General features: G+C 41.5%; 1 pseudogene; it reads left to right on the top strand.

Annotated features, from left to right (window-relative positions):
• Nucleotides 1-7,650: 7,650 nt before the first annotated feature.
• LOC147636505 (peroxidase P7-like) lies at nucleotides 7,651-11,788 on the top strand (annotated as a pseudogene).
• Nucleotides 11,789-14,682: the final 2,894 nt, after the last annotated feature.

Here is a 14,682-nt window from a genome sequence, read left to right as displayed (position 1 = left end):
GTTGTGTGCTTGTGAGCAAACGGGCGTTTGCTTCTAAGGAAGAGAAGGAATGGACGTTCAAAGTTGGATGTAGTGTGGAACGGTCATTCACTTCTTAGAAGGAGAAGGAATGGATGTGTGTTGCTTGACTGGCACGGCATGCGCTTTGAAGAAATCGAGATGGAACGGGCATTTTCTCCTCGGTGAGAGAAGGAACAAACATTTGCTTTTGGCATGGAATAGAACGGGTGTTCGCTTTGGGGTAGGAAGGAACGGATGTTTGGAATGAGATTGCAAAATGGAACAGGCATTCGCATCGGGGCAGGAAGGAACAAATGTATCGTGGGTGGCACAGGTGTTCGCTCTCTAGGAGGAGAAGGAACGGACATGCAAGCTTATAGGCTGAGTGGAACGGACGTGGCAAGTTGCAAAAGGGAACTCAAATGGGCATTCACTGTAGGATGAGGAGCAAACGGGCATGACAATCCTTGGAACGGACATGTGCTTCGGAGCATACGGTCGTGGTGCTATTAGGCATGGAATTTTTAAATTTGACTAGCCTAATGGTTGCAGGTCAAACAACCACTCTAACAGTATAAAATTCTCCTAATTTGAATGCACTTCAATTCACATGAGGCCAATTAATTGCAGTTAGACTAATTTTAATTCTCTTGTGGCAAATTTAGGCGGTAAATCTACCAGATTTGGGTTGCACGCGGAAGGCAGAGATGTTCCAGAGTTGGAACGGGCATTCCTTGAACTTGCCATGACGTGCGCTTCTAAGAGAAGCTTAGCAGAATGCAGTTTTGCTTGGGAACCTCTCTAATCAGTAGATGAATCAGGCACCTTTCCTGGGTTTTTTGATGTTTTTGTTTTTACAAGGAGCTAGAGCTAGTCTCTAGCTACTTATCAATTGATACCTACAATGCATGGTTTAAGATAATGAGATTAATTGAATGATTAAATAAAAATGCAAACATGAAGAGTGATCTTATATACATAAGCTCATATTTACAATGTCTGGCCGCCCAATTACAAATGGGGGCCCAAAACTACTCTTCCTAGTTTAATTAGCTCTAAGTATATAACCAGCATTACACAAGTTGTAAGCTCGGTCATCCCATGTCTCTTTTACAAATAGTGCTTAGCGCGGTTACAAAAAGATGAGTTATAAAGGAGGTACAGTAGCCACGTGAAAGGTCATGTTAACCAGAGTGATTAACATACCTCATCATCACCTTGCTGGAGTCCTTCCCAACATGGAACCATTACTGCTGCTGCGAAGGAGCCCAAGGCCTTGCCTTTGAAATCAACAAAGAGCCCACTCTCAAGAAGCTATTTGGCTACTATGAATGAGTTATGTGGATGCCTGATTGGCAGCTCCAAACTTTTAAATACATGATGGAGACAACCTTCTGGACCAGCTATTGTTAAAGGCAAAAGCCTTGAATATAATACATAAGAATAGACAAAAAATAAATTCCATAGAAGATTCATATATTCATTGTCTTCATCTCTGTAAGGTTCCTCCTCAAACATGTATAAGATCTCATCTCAGTCCCCTGTAATCATCCCCATCTCAGAATGCAAGAAAACATTGTTTTCCCTTGTTTTTGGCCTAGAGAGAGAAAATATTCTAGAGAGAGATAATACAAATTTGAGATATTTTTGGATACAAAGTTTCTCCTAATAAATTTTCCTAAAATAGAAGTTCAAAAAGAATTTTCCAATGTGCATTAGAAATTAATTGAATATGTGTATTAGAGACCTTAGCCTAAGGGTCCACATTTTTAGAAATTTTTTATTAAGGTCCAAATAAGGTTCTAAAGGGCCAATAGGATTAATCCAAGTGTTAGGATGACAAAAATACAAAGAAAAAAAGAAAATCCCCCAAAAATGAGTAAATGCTCACATAAGATGAAGAGCTGACTAAGTACTGGGTTTATTAGTTAAAAATTGAGGTTTATTAGTTAAAAATGAATTTTTGATACCTCAGTAAGGAGGGATGGGACTCATGAAGAAGGCGTCTATTTCAAATGATTACCTTGCATTTTTAATTCAAAAAAATTGAGATATTTCATCTCTCCTCTCTCCTCTCTCCTCCTGCAAACTGGATCAAAAAGTGAGCCAAACTGGTCCAAATCTTGTCCAAACTGGATCAAGCTGAAGCTGGAAGCCTCTAGGACCGAGTTGGACTTGGTTAGTGGCCTTCCTAACCTATAAATAGACCCTCATTCCTTTGTATTTTCATCTTTGTGTATTTACATGCCAATATTATCTTCGTTTTAGTGTAATTTTATTATCCCTCTATTTTGCCTCTACTTTGGGAAGCTTTGGAGCTTCACAAATCTCCATCCTCTCTTGGAGATTACCCTCTCCATCTTGGTGGCCAAGATTTCCCTTGTGGGCTTCACTTCTTTTTAAAAGAATCAAGCTAAAAACCAAGGGTAAGCCTTAATCCATGGACTTTTTTCTATCTTTTTCAATGGTAATCTTCTTCCCAACCTCTCTAATGCTTGGGAAGCTTTTTTAATCAATGGTGTTTTCTTGAAATCAAGTTTTTAGTGATTCATAATGTTTAATTGGATTAATGCTAATCTTTTATGCTTAAATTTAATATTTTTGATTTAGTAAATATCTCTTTCTGAAAGATTACTTATCTTTTTGGTTAGATCCTTGTTACAAGGATGGATCATAGTGCTAATCTCATTATTGTAATCAAAACTCTTGGCTTGACAAGCTAGAGAAGAAGATTAAGTATTTTTATGATTTCTAGTTAAAATGATGATTAATTCTTTTAAGCTTGTTTAGCATTAAGAAAAATCGTATTAATTCATTTTAAGTTGAAAGAGAGTTATGCTAAGATTTTTGTCAGTATTTTCATATAGGAATAATGAATGGATATTTTAAGAATAATCTAGAGGTTTAATTATAACTATGCTTATAATTATGCTATGTATGCATAATAAATTTTTAGTTTAAAAGAAGAATTCCCACCACATTTCATAATTATGAGTATTTATCTAAAAGTAGAAATTTGAGCATTCTTAGAAATTGCAACGAAGCTATGGCAAAAATTTTCATTAAAAAAATGAATCTTATTTTATGCATAAATTTAATAATGCAAAAAGAGGAACTCCCATTATATTATAGGCATAAATATTTTTATGCTAAAAGAATGATTTTTGTTATATTTATGGAAAATACTTTTATAGTATTTATGCATAATTGTTCAAATATAGCAAAGAGAAATTTTTGTTATATTTATTTTTATATATGTACATGCATAAAAACTTAGATGCAAAAAGAGGAATTTCCATGATATTTTAGGAACAAACATTTTAAATATTAAAAGAGGAACTTTTGGCATATTTTAAAATATGTATATACATGGGTATTTTTATTTATTTAAAAGAGAAATTTTCATCGTACTTTAATTAGGAAAATGCATAAATTAATTTTCATCGTACTTTAATTAGGAAAATGCATAAATTAATTTTGGTGTTAAAAGAGAAGGTTTCACCATAATTCTACATAGATAATCTAGGGTATGTGATGTTGAGGTTCGAAATGGAGAAAAGAATATTCTAGAATATTTCTATGAGAATAATTCAATAAAATGGTGTATGCATATTTTATCAATTAGAAAAAGAAACATCCTCGTTAATTTCCATTATTCTCGAATAGAACTATTTATAATTCTATTGTGGCCAAGAAAGAATAAATTTTCATAGTTTTGGATTTTACCCTTATGATTGGAAATCACAGTTAATTTATCAGATAAATAGAAAAAAATCCTTAGGAAACAAATCTAGGATTAAATTCGAGTAATTCAGGGTTAGACCATGACCACGTGGGTGAGAAAGGTGGGCTAGTAAGATGCTTGCCCATCTTTTGAATCAGAAAATAAGCAAAACCTTGTGACCATTCCTATTTCTTCACTCGAAAAATGGATTACCGAGACTGATTTAGAGAAGTTTCCCTTAGACCCCAAATCATTGAGAAATAAGTTAGAAATTCATTGTAATTGATGGGCGGATTACCAAAATATGAGATTTGTGATCTTCATTAAGAAAGTTTGGATTTTGAGAAAAAGGGTCTTGTGAAATTAAACTCAACAGGAGATTCTTACTTGCATAGAAACTCTATTTTTGAAAAGGACTGTCTTACGCCAGAATGCTGGAGGAATCATTTGGCTTATGGTTTAAACTAAGGTGAGTTACGTTGCAACAGTTGGTGGGGAGTCGTCAAAGGACGTCTTGCCAAGGTCTTGACTAGCCTCGGTATGGTTAAAATGGTACGCTTTTGGAACGATGGGCGAGGACTGACGAAGTGGTCCCTGAGTAAAGTGCTAGGATAGCTAAGGAGGATCCTAGAGGGTTCTGATGAGGCAATGCACGGGCTCGCGGGTTGCTAGGACACCCATGCATATGTCGAGGAAGATATGGATGGTCTGGCAAAGGAATTATCTATGTGAACTGGAACTTGAAATTGGATCTTGTTGGTTGACTAGATGGTCTTCAACGGAGAGTCCGGATGACATTTTGAATGATATGAAACTGGGACAGAGATATGTGTACATGGGTACACAAATGCTGATTGGGCTGGTAGTATCTCAGATAGAAGATCTACTAGTGGCTTCATATTTTCTTTGGGGAGTGCTGCTGTGACTTGGAGCAGCAAGAAGCAGCCTATAGTTGCTCTATCTAGTACAGAGGCCGAGTAGAGAGGTGCTGCTATGGCACCATGTGAGGTAGCTTGGTTGAGATAGCTACTTGCAAATCTGGGTCTATCAGTGGTGGATAGACAAGCTATAATTTTTTGTGACAACATTAGCAGTATACAGTTGGCTAGGAACCCAATTTTTCATGCTCGCACGAAGCATATAGAGGTCCACTACCATTTTGTCAGAGAGAAGGTTTTGGCAAGAGACGTTGACCTTGTTTATGTCAGCACACAGGATCAAGTCGCTGACATCTTCACCAAAGCATAGGTACAGAGAAGCTCCATAGATTCAGGGCTTTGCTTGGTGTACATGAGATGGAGTTGAGCTCGAGGGGGAGTGTTGAGATATCGAGCTCATCTAGTGAGGCAGTGGACACATTGATGACCCGCCTGGGGGATAGGCCCCACACTTACACCACTGGCATGGTTGGTGAGATCATGGGTGATATGCGGTGGACACATTGATGACCCGCCTGGGGGATAGGCCCCACACTTACACCACTGGCATGGTTGGTGAGATCATGGGTGATATGCGGCCAGCGGGTGGGATGACAGGCTATGTGACATCCATTCTAGAGATTGGCGTAGTTATAGCGCCAGCTCATTTAGTTGGGTTCACACTATAGAGAACCCTAGTATGTATTTGGTTGAGTACCTTTTCATATGTGTGCACTCTTATCTTTGTATATGGTGTGTTGAGTGTTGTGTGAAGAAGAAGAAGATTTTCAACCTCTCACCTTGCGTGTTCTCTTTTAGGGTTTGTGAGTGTGTGTGTGCTTGCAAGAGCTCAAGCTCTCTTCTCCCCTGCATCTTTTCAACTATGTCAGGGAAAGACTCTCTGTAGTAGAGATTAGCTTGGTATATGTGCCTACACATGACAACATGGTAGGTTTATTCATGAAGGCTCTTTCTCGTGAAAAGTTCAAAGTTTTTCGTAAAGCTTTGGGCTTACTGCCTTTCCAGGATTGATCAGCCATACCTTGTACATGTTCATATCATCACTCCAGGGGGGGATTCGTAGCATTATATGGCAGTGATGTGTGTGAACACACTTAGGACCGCCGAGGTACTTTTTTCCTCACTAGGAGGTTGTTTCCCCTGTGCGTATGTACACCCTCTTATCTACTCATTTTGGGGTGTGTAACTATCTTTTGTATCTGGAACACATTTGCTCATTCCAATCTAGTGAGTTTGTGTGCTCTCAAGCTCCTCTATCTTGTGTGTGTGCATTGTTACAACCCTAAAGCTAATTCTAACATACTCATGGAACCGCTGCTACATTAATTTAGCCAAAAGAATAGTAAGCTATAAGCTTAACAAAAATGTATTGGCTAGTGAAGAGAGTTTCTTGTGATATTCTACCATTTTATAGGTAGGCCATACTGTTACTCCCTTTTATTTTTTTATTTTTTATTTTTTCTTCTTTCTTATTTCTTTTCTTGTTTCTTTTTTTGTACCACCTTGCGAGCAACAGATTCTTATGGCTACTCTCCTTTTTGAGAGAATAGGGTTTTATGTCTACCATGTATCTTTTGCTTTCATGCTTCTCATCCACCAGAGGGGTGAAAAGAGAATTGTGAGTTTGTCTTTGATGCGCTCATAAGTCTCTGTTTGCAGACGTGGGTATTGATTCTTGAATTTGTGGCTCAATTGTTGTCGAGGCAATAGGTAAGGCTTCTGGTTGGTTGCCATTGGGGTTGACTGAACAAGCAAGCTCTTGTGTATGTGATACATGCACGAGCAGGGTTGAGTGGGTTGCTTGTGGTATTGCTTGGGTCTCCATTCTTGTCAAACTTTAGGTGAAGTGTTTCTCCCTTTGTTTGATCTTGGCAACCATATGATGGGATTACCATCATAATACCCTTGTTCCTGAAGCACGTGCATAGGCACCCATCTTTTATGAGTATTATGAATTGGTGCTGATGCTTTTGGTGTTGAGGTTTCTTTCTTTCTGTAGGCTTGGGTGATTTTTTGATGCGCTTGGGAATCCAAGCTTTGGTATTACCTTGGTTGTACCCTTGTGCTTGCAGTAATCTTTTTGGTACCCATGCCTGTTGAGTTGTCGACGTCAATGTTATGGAATACTTTTATTCTTCGTTGGCCTCTGAATTTTGCATTAAGGAAGAGGCTTTGATTGTCGAGGCACCCAAATTGGATTGGCACCTTCGTAGTAGCCTTGAGCTACAAGGAGATGCCTTTCCACCCACATTTTGATACAATTAAGATAGCTTGAGTTTGTCTTTCGTGGTGGAGTTTTCTTTTTGGTTGGAGTGGAAGGTTTTGGGCCCTCCTTCACATTGGTTGGTGCTCAGGTTGCGGTTTTGAGACTCATGGGCATTGCTCATGATGATGCTTGAGTCTCTTGCAGAGTGGCTTTTGATGTTGAGGCTTTTGAGTATGCAGTCATCTCCTGTGGTGAAGGTGGTCGATGAGGAGTTGTCGAGGTGTTTGAGTTCCTTTTTAGGTTGTGCTTGAGGAACTTCTTGAGGAATAGCTGTGGATTGGGAGGCTGTGGCATTGGGCACCGTCTAAATTGGGCACCCGTCTAAGTTATAGATTTGGACATGCACGCGCTACTGACTGCTTCCACCACATCATACATGGAGCTGAGGTGAAGGTATAAAGGCAAGAGACTCAGGGTCCGCTTTTGGAACATCTCTTTCTAACTCTCCTGCGCCCAAGTGTAAATCTGTCATCCTCCTACCAGCAGAGCCCACTCACAGATCACTTCCTTAAGCTTCATCTTTCGTCCTTTGCTTCAAGAAGATGCACTCAGCGAGCCTCATAGCTCTGATCCTCACACTTATAGTTTGCAGCTGGTCGCTCATCATCAGCGTGAGCACCGCGCATGGAAGAGGCCCCGCAGCTGGTCTAAGCGTCGCCTTTTACGATCGCAGCTGTCCCAATGCGGCGTCGATTGTGAGAGAGGTGGTGCAAAATGCGGTGGCCACAGAGGCGCACATGGCGGGCTCGCTGCTGCGCCTCCACTTCCATGACTGCTTCGTGCAGGGTTGCGACGGCTCGCTGCTGCTCAAGAGCATCCCGGGCGTCCTGGAGGGGGAGCCCGAGGCCCGCCCGAACAACAACTCCCTCCGGGGCTTCCACGTGGTGAACGATATCAAGGCCGCGCTGGAGCGCCAGTGTCCGGGAGTGGTCTCCTGTGCGGACGTGCTGCTGGCCATGGCCGCCCGCGACTCCGTCCTTGTGAGTGGCGGCCCCTTCTACCGCGTGCTTCTGGGACGGCGCGACGGGCTCTCCGCCAACCGCTCCCTCGCCAACCAGTTCCTCCCCGGCTTCAACTTCAACGTCAGCGATCTGGTAGCCAACTTCGCCGCCGTGGGCCTCTCCGCCAGCGACATGGTGGCCTTGTCCGGAGGCCACACCATCGGCAAGGCCAACTGCGCCACGTTCAGCTCTCGCTTTTGCAGCCGCCCACTATCGTCGACGACCCCACGGCCCTGGCCTCGTCCTACCGTGACTCCTTGCTCCTCCAGTGCCCTTCTGCCTCCAGCGCCTTCGTCAACTTGGATGTGGGTACTCCCACCCTCTTCGACAACCGCTACTACACCAACCTCCTCAAGGGCCGGGGCCTGCTCCACTCCGACGAGGTGCTCTACTCCACGCCCGGAGCCACCCACGACCAGGTCACCGGCTACGCCGACAACCAGGCCACCTTCTTTCGGGACTTTGCAGCAGCCATGATCAAGATGGGCAACATCGGCCAGGTCCGCACGCAATGTGGCGCGGTCAACCGCTTGTAGGCCTCGTCGCTATATCCTAATTCCTCGTTAAGCCCAAGGTTTGAAAGGGAAACATAACCTCTTAACATGGAATGCGAGCAACCTTCACGCATTCTCTTTACACACACGTAATCTTTTCATGGAACTTTTGTAATGCATACTCTGAAGAGGCATTCTCTTCACACATGTAATCAAACATTTGTAACGCATGATCCAATCTCTTTTGAATAGATAACACATTTCTCTAAGGTCAATGCAAGTGTTGCAAACCGTAGATAATTGCACCTACTAGAAAAGAGGGCTATGGTGTACACATCCTACATTGTAGGAAAGTGAGTTTGAGAATTTTGTGTCCAAGGGAGAGTGATTGCCTCAGTATGTGTTCACTCCCTTGTACTGCAAATCTACCAAATCCACAGACTCAATCTTGTAAAGCATAAAGCTTTGCATTTCTTCAAGAATTCTAAGATTTCCCCTTATGTATTTTCTCTATTTGCATATGCTTGCTTCACATCTCGTTGAAGGGCTTCTCTAATCAACAACATTAATACATGTTTAAACTCTAAGAAAAAGATTATGTTCCACATGGTATGAACAGTTGGCTAGATGTACCTAAGGTGCTCGTAACAAAGTTTGCAAAGTTTGATTTTAGCTTGTGTAGAGCAGCCATGTTTGCTTCCACCTAGGATGCATGCTGTGTAATGTATTTATGAGAGCAGCTTGAATGACCTTTGCATTTACCTTATCCAAAAAAATAATAGATGATGTTGCTAAAGTATTTTATTAGTTATATTGCCTCTACTATTCTTGCTTTTTCAGCTACTCTCTCAACTTCATTATTTCTAGTGTACTAAAATTCCTTACTTTCTTAGTGAAGTGTAACATATCCTACTCTGTTGAAGAAAAAGTTAGAGGAGGTACTATGCTTGGGCTTGCTAGAATACACGCTGATATTGCAAGTATGGGTAGTTTTTGTTTTGCCTGAGCTAGGGTTCAGGTTATTTAACTCTATCATCATTAGCTAAGTGTGCTAGCTCAATGTACAAAATTATGTCCAAGGTAACTTGTCTACAAACATAAAAGTACCCATGGATTTCTTTGACAAGTAAGTAGTCTTATCTGTAATCATTTCATTGAAAGATCTAAAGGAGCAAAAGTAAAGTACAAAGGATTGTTGCAATGGGAAATCAATTTGCACACATAGTCATAATCACCAGAGTTAAGAAAATCATAAATTGAGATGACATTGTGATAAAAACAATCCATGAAAATTCCCTCGATTAAAATAATAACATTTAAATCACTCTTCTCGTAATTCAAAGCATGTGTGACACGTGAAATAAGGAACTCATCATGCAAGAATTTGATAACAATAACATATGAGGAAATGGATTCAGGCATATTTCAAAATAAGATCTCAATCTAAAACCATGCACAACTTTAACTAGTTTGACACATGTTCTAAGTCTACTAGAAACCCCATAAGGCCACATCCACCTCAACTTTCCTAGATGTGGGTCCATCCTAAAATTAAATTAAAGAACTGGATTACTAACTTTGACAATCCAAAATTTAGCATTCCAATCCTTAGAAGGATTCCGAGGCAATGCTAGATGATGCCGGATATCTGCTTTTAAGTAAGAGCAAGTAATTGTTGAATCTAGTGCTCTTCAGACTCCTATGTAGATAATCTGGTTGAAAATGTTACCTTAAATTGAGAATCATAAATTACGTTGTTGAAACCACTACTTAGAGATCCTAAACTATTAAAATGTTGTCTATCCTATTATGTCCCATTGTTACGAACTTCTAAGTAGTTGTCCATGGTCAATCCAATAGGCAAGACAATACCACTGGTATGAAGTAATTATGTCAATGCCTAAGCTCAATGGGTTCAGAACTCACAAGCTGTTAGCCTAAACATAAAATGCAGAAAGAACTACAAAAGCTCACTCTCTCACTCACTCACTCTCTCACTCTCTCACTCACTCACTCACTCTCTCACTCACTCAGGCAGTACACAATAAATAATGCTCAAGCGCTTTGTATTACTATTAAACTTGTACAATGTTATTCTGCTTTATACTAACTCTGTTCCTAATGTTCTCTTCTATCCCTCTATATATCTATCTCCTAACTGCTAGCTGCTTCCTTCTTTGCTATCTTGGAAGGAACTTCTTCTTGTCCCATCTAGCCGTTGTCCTTACTATTACAAGACTCATTCTATTATCAAATTGTCACAATAAAGTATATATGATTACAATAGGTGCACATGTGTGCAGCATGCTGTCTATACACGACTGTCAATGTACTAGCCTTTTATTGTTGGCATGTGTTCTCTGGCCAGTTCCTTAGGTCTCACCGATCGGCTCATGTCCGCTCAACACTTGGCTCGATTGGTGGCTTTGCGCGCCAACACTGAGAGGTTGATCGAAAGTTTTGATGGATGGGTGGAGGTGGTTGACTAGACGACCCTTTATTTTGATGTCAGTACCTTGTGTGCTTCCTGTGGATTATATCCTAAACCTCCCCTTTTATCCAGGGGGTGAATCATATCAAAAACTCTGTGCGTCAGCATGCACTTCTTGGTAATTTAAAGAATGAAAGAATAATTTAGTAGTATATATTTGTATATGTGGGTTAGAATCCAGCTGCATGCAGGGCCTCTCTGTCTTCTTGGTCTTGCCTTTCTTGTAGCAACTACACACCATCATTTGGGATCCACTGATGATGAAGATCTTGGGGCCTGGGATGCAGATCTATCCTTTGGTTGGAACCCAGCTGCATGCAGGGCCTCTCTGTCTTCTTGGTCTTGCCTTGTAGCAACTGCACACCATCATTTGGGATCTACTGATGAAGATCTTGGGGCTTGGGATGCGGATCTATCCTTTGGTTGGAACCCAGCTGCATGCAAGGCCTCTCTGTCTTCTTGGTCTTGCCTTGTAGCAAATGCACACCATCATTTGGGATCTATTGATGAAGATCTTGGGGCCTGGGATGCAGATCTATCCTTTGGTTGGAACCCAGCTGCATGCAGGGCCTCTCTGTCTTCTTGGTCCTACCTTGTAGCAAATGCACACCATCATTTGGGATCTACTAATGATGAAGATCTTGGGGCGTGGGATGCAGATCTATCCTTTGGTTTGTATTTATGAAAGGAATTCATTGAGCTTGTATATGGACTGACTGGCAAGTCCCAACCTCCTTCTTCATATTGTTGTTTGAATTTGGCCAGGAAGTAGGCAGCATATTCCAGATTATGTGCTCTGGCCTTTAGTTGTTCTATCGCCTATGCCTGCTATCTCACTGATGTGCTTCCTGAAGATTTACCAGCTGCTGGCTGACAGAGGATGTTCACTTGATTGTTTGTAGTAGCTAGCAGATTTGCTAATCCCAACTACTGCTTGACTATCAAGAACTCTTCATGAAGCCTGTGTGTTTGGACCTTTTGCAGCTCTAGCTCCACTTGGCTTGCTTGGTCAAGATTTTTTTCCCTTATGTGGATTTCTTTGTGCAGATCTATCAGTTTTTCCTTTACTACCTCTGTCAGCTACTCTGCTCTAGTTTTTCCTATGGTTTGTTGGCTTCTTCCTTGATAGCTTTCAGCCATCTAGGATGTCAGCTTAGAGTTTTTCCTATGGTTTGTTGGCTTCTTCCTTGATAGCTTTCAGCCATCTAGGAGGTCAGCTTAGAGTTTTCTTCTTTCAAACTGCACAACTATTGTAACTTTTTGGTGGGTGATGATTTCGTGTTGTTCTACTGCGTCAATCTTCCGTTAGGCCCTTGTTTTAGGGGAGGCTTTCTCATCTGCGGCCTGCTCTTCGAGTTGAATAAGCTTTGACTTTTCTCGATCAAGCATTGCGTATGTCTAAGCAAGTGCCTTATTTCCTTTCTTGAATTCTTCTTCTTGTTTGAGCAAGGCAGTCTATCTCCGGCTCTATTTTCATCTTGTTACACATACATCTACCTCTCCAAGATGATGATTTGTTCTTTTAATGGAGCTGGTGTCATCCAGTTGATGACATATACACTTCTAGCTATTATTTTCTTTATGTTCTCCGACTGTTGTATCGATTCTTTACCCTTGGCGCCAGTGCCAAGTTTATTTTCTATTGTTCGTGCTCCAACTATTTTTTAAGTGTTTTGATCTACTTTTGTTGGTCAAAGAGCAGCTCTGCTAGCCTATGGAGATTTCTCCTATGGTGCCTTTGGCTGACATTTGTTTCTAGAGCAGCTCCAACCTAATCTCCAATTCTTTTTTCCCCTCTAGCTGCTTTGTTGACTTGTGTATTTTACTCCGAAGCTCCCTCATTTGCATATCCTAATGTGTGTTTCCTCTAGAGGTGGTGATTGTGTAGGTGATGGTGGTTGTTGGAGCTGAGGTTCCTTGTGTGGCTATGCAGAAGATGATCCTCCAATTCTGCCTCCAACTCCATCTTTGTCTTGAGATGGAATTGGTGGTATCAACATGTGGCATGTGGGAGTCAGCAACCGACGGACGAGACAACTGCCAGACCAGACAACTCTTCGGACCAAGACAATCGTCGGACCAAACAACCACCAAGCCGAAGCACCACACCGGAACATAATCAGAACCGTGGCCCCATCTGGTGCACTTAACACTATGGTCCAACCAGTTAATTAGGTCATTATTTCTGTAAACAACCAAGCTTAGAGAATGACGGTATCTTTGTACCACTCTGTAATTGCGCATTAAGCAGTATAAAGATATAATCAAAACTCTCTACAAAGGTTGTTTTTGGCCGAGGTGGTGTTTATCTAACTGTAATCATTATGTATTCATCTCTGTGTATCCATCTTGTCTAGCATTTTTCTGTGAATTCATCTTTTAAGTATTCTTTGTTTTATATTTGCAATCCGAATCATACGCATGAGTCAATCAGTCTTGTATAACCATTTATGTTGCACAATTTCTTGTAAATCGATACACAATTTTTTGTGTCTTCTTGCGTATGTTATGTATTAAACTGGTGTATTGATGCGCTCATAACTAGAGACACTCAGTAGGTTGATCGGGTAGCGATCACCTGATAACACTTTGGCAACCACGATGCGTCTTACTACCTATTTCACTTGTTTCTTGATTTCCTTTGTGTTTGAATCAATTTCCTTTGTGTTTAGATCAATCATTCATGTCAATAGCACATAAACTGTGCTATTTGGTATGGCTCGAAGCTCGAGAACTCCAGTTCACTAGATCCGTCTCCGAATCATCACAAGAAGAAGAACCGGTAACCCCGCCACAACCATAATTGTTCATACTACCACCACCACCTCCCTGACTTCTACATTACAACATGCTTCAGTGACCAGCTATCATGGTGAAGTATCCAAATTTGTTTGGGAAATCTTTGGAGGATGTGGATGCCAACCTCTCCTCCAATACCATCTAACCTCTCCTCCAATACCATCCAAATCGACACACCAAATCCCTAGCCGAGCTCTCTGACACTGTGTAGGATGACCTGAGTCATATCTGGGACTAGCTCATGGATAAGCTCTGCTTGCTCCTCATCGGCCCAATGCAAGAAGTTGGTAATCTGACCAAAGGAGAACACTGACTCAGATAACAAAGGCCGCGCTTAATCCAGAGTGCCAAGCCGAACGCCCGCCCTAGACAAGTCAGTTGTGAAGAGAGCCCTAATAGCCCCGACCTAGACAAGTCAGTTTTGTGAAGAGAGCCCTAATAGCTCCGACCTAGTCCCTGCCCCACCACCGAAAGCATCGACCTCCATAGCCCATGACGACCTCCTCCTAAAGATGGACCAGCTAGAGCAAGAGCTCGCCCGCTACAAAGAGAAGAATGCCAAACTAACTACCCTGGGTAAGAAGCCTATCAAGGAACCCTAGAGGAGTTGATTGACATGTAGAACCTACAATTGGCGATGGTACCATACCTCAAGGGACCCAAATCAAGGAAAGAATTGGCCATGTCCCTCCTGAAAGACCATGTGGCGGCCCCCGTAGAAGAACTACGATGAGCTGCAGGACAAGATGGCCACCATGAAGACGGCCTATGAAGACTAGCACCAGTGTGTGTATGGGTGATCATTGTGAGGTTAAGAGTGCAATGGTGGTTGATCGGGTGTGTGTGTTTTGTGAACCCCAAAGCATTAGTAGCTTACTCAAATCTCTTGTCTCTAAATCCTCATATCAACCTCTCACCTTTTAATCTCTCTCTTTCTCACCTGCTTATTATCCATTATTTCAAGGGACA

The sequence above is a fragment of the Cibotium barometz genome, chromosome 8 (assembly GCF_041138505.1).
Source record: "Cibotium barometz isolate CiBa-2024 chromosome 8, ASM4113850v1, whole genome shotgun sequence".
In the NCBI taxonomy this organism is placed as follows: domain Eukaryota; kingdom Viridiplantae; phylum Streptophyta; class Polypodiopsida; order Cyatheales; family Cibotiaceae; genus Cibotium; species Cibotium barometz.
Note: the sequence above shows the minus strand (reverse complement) of the source record. Positions and strands in the feature narration are given on the sequence as shown.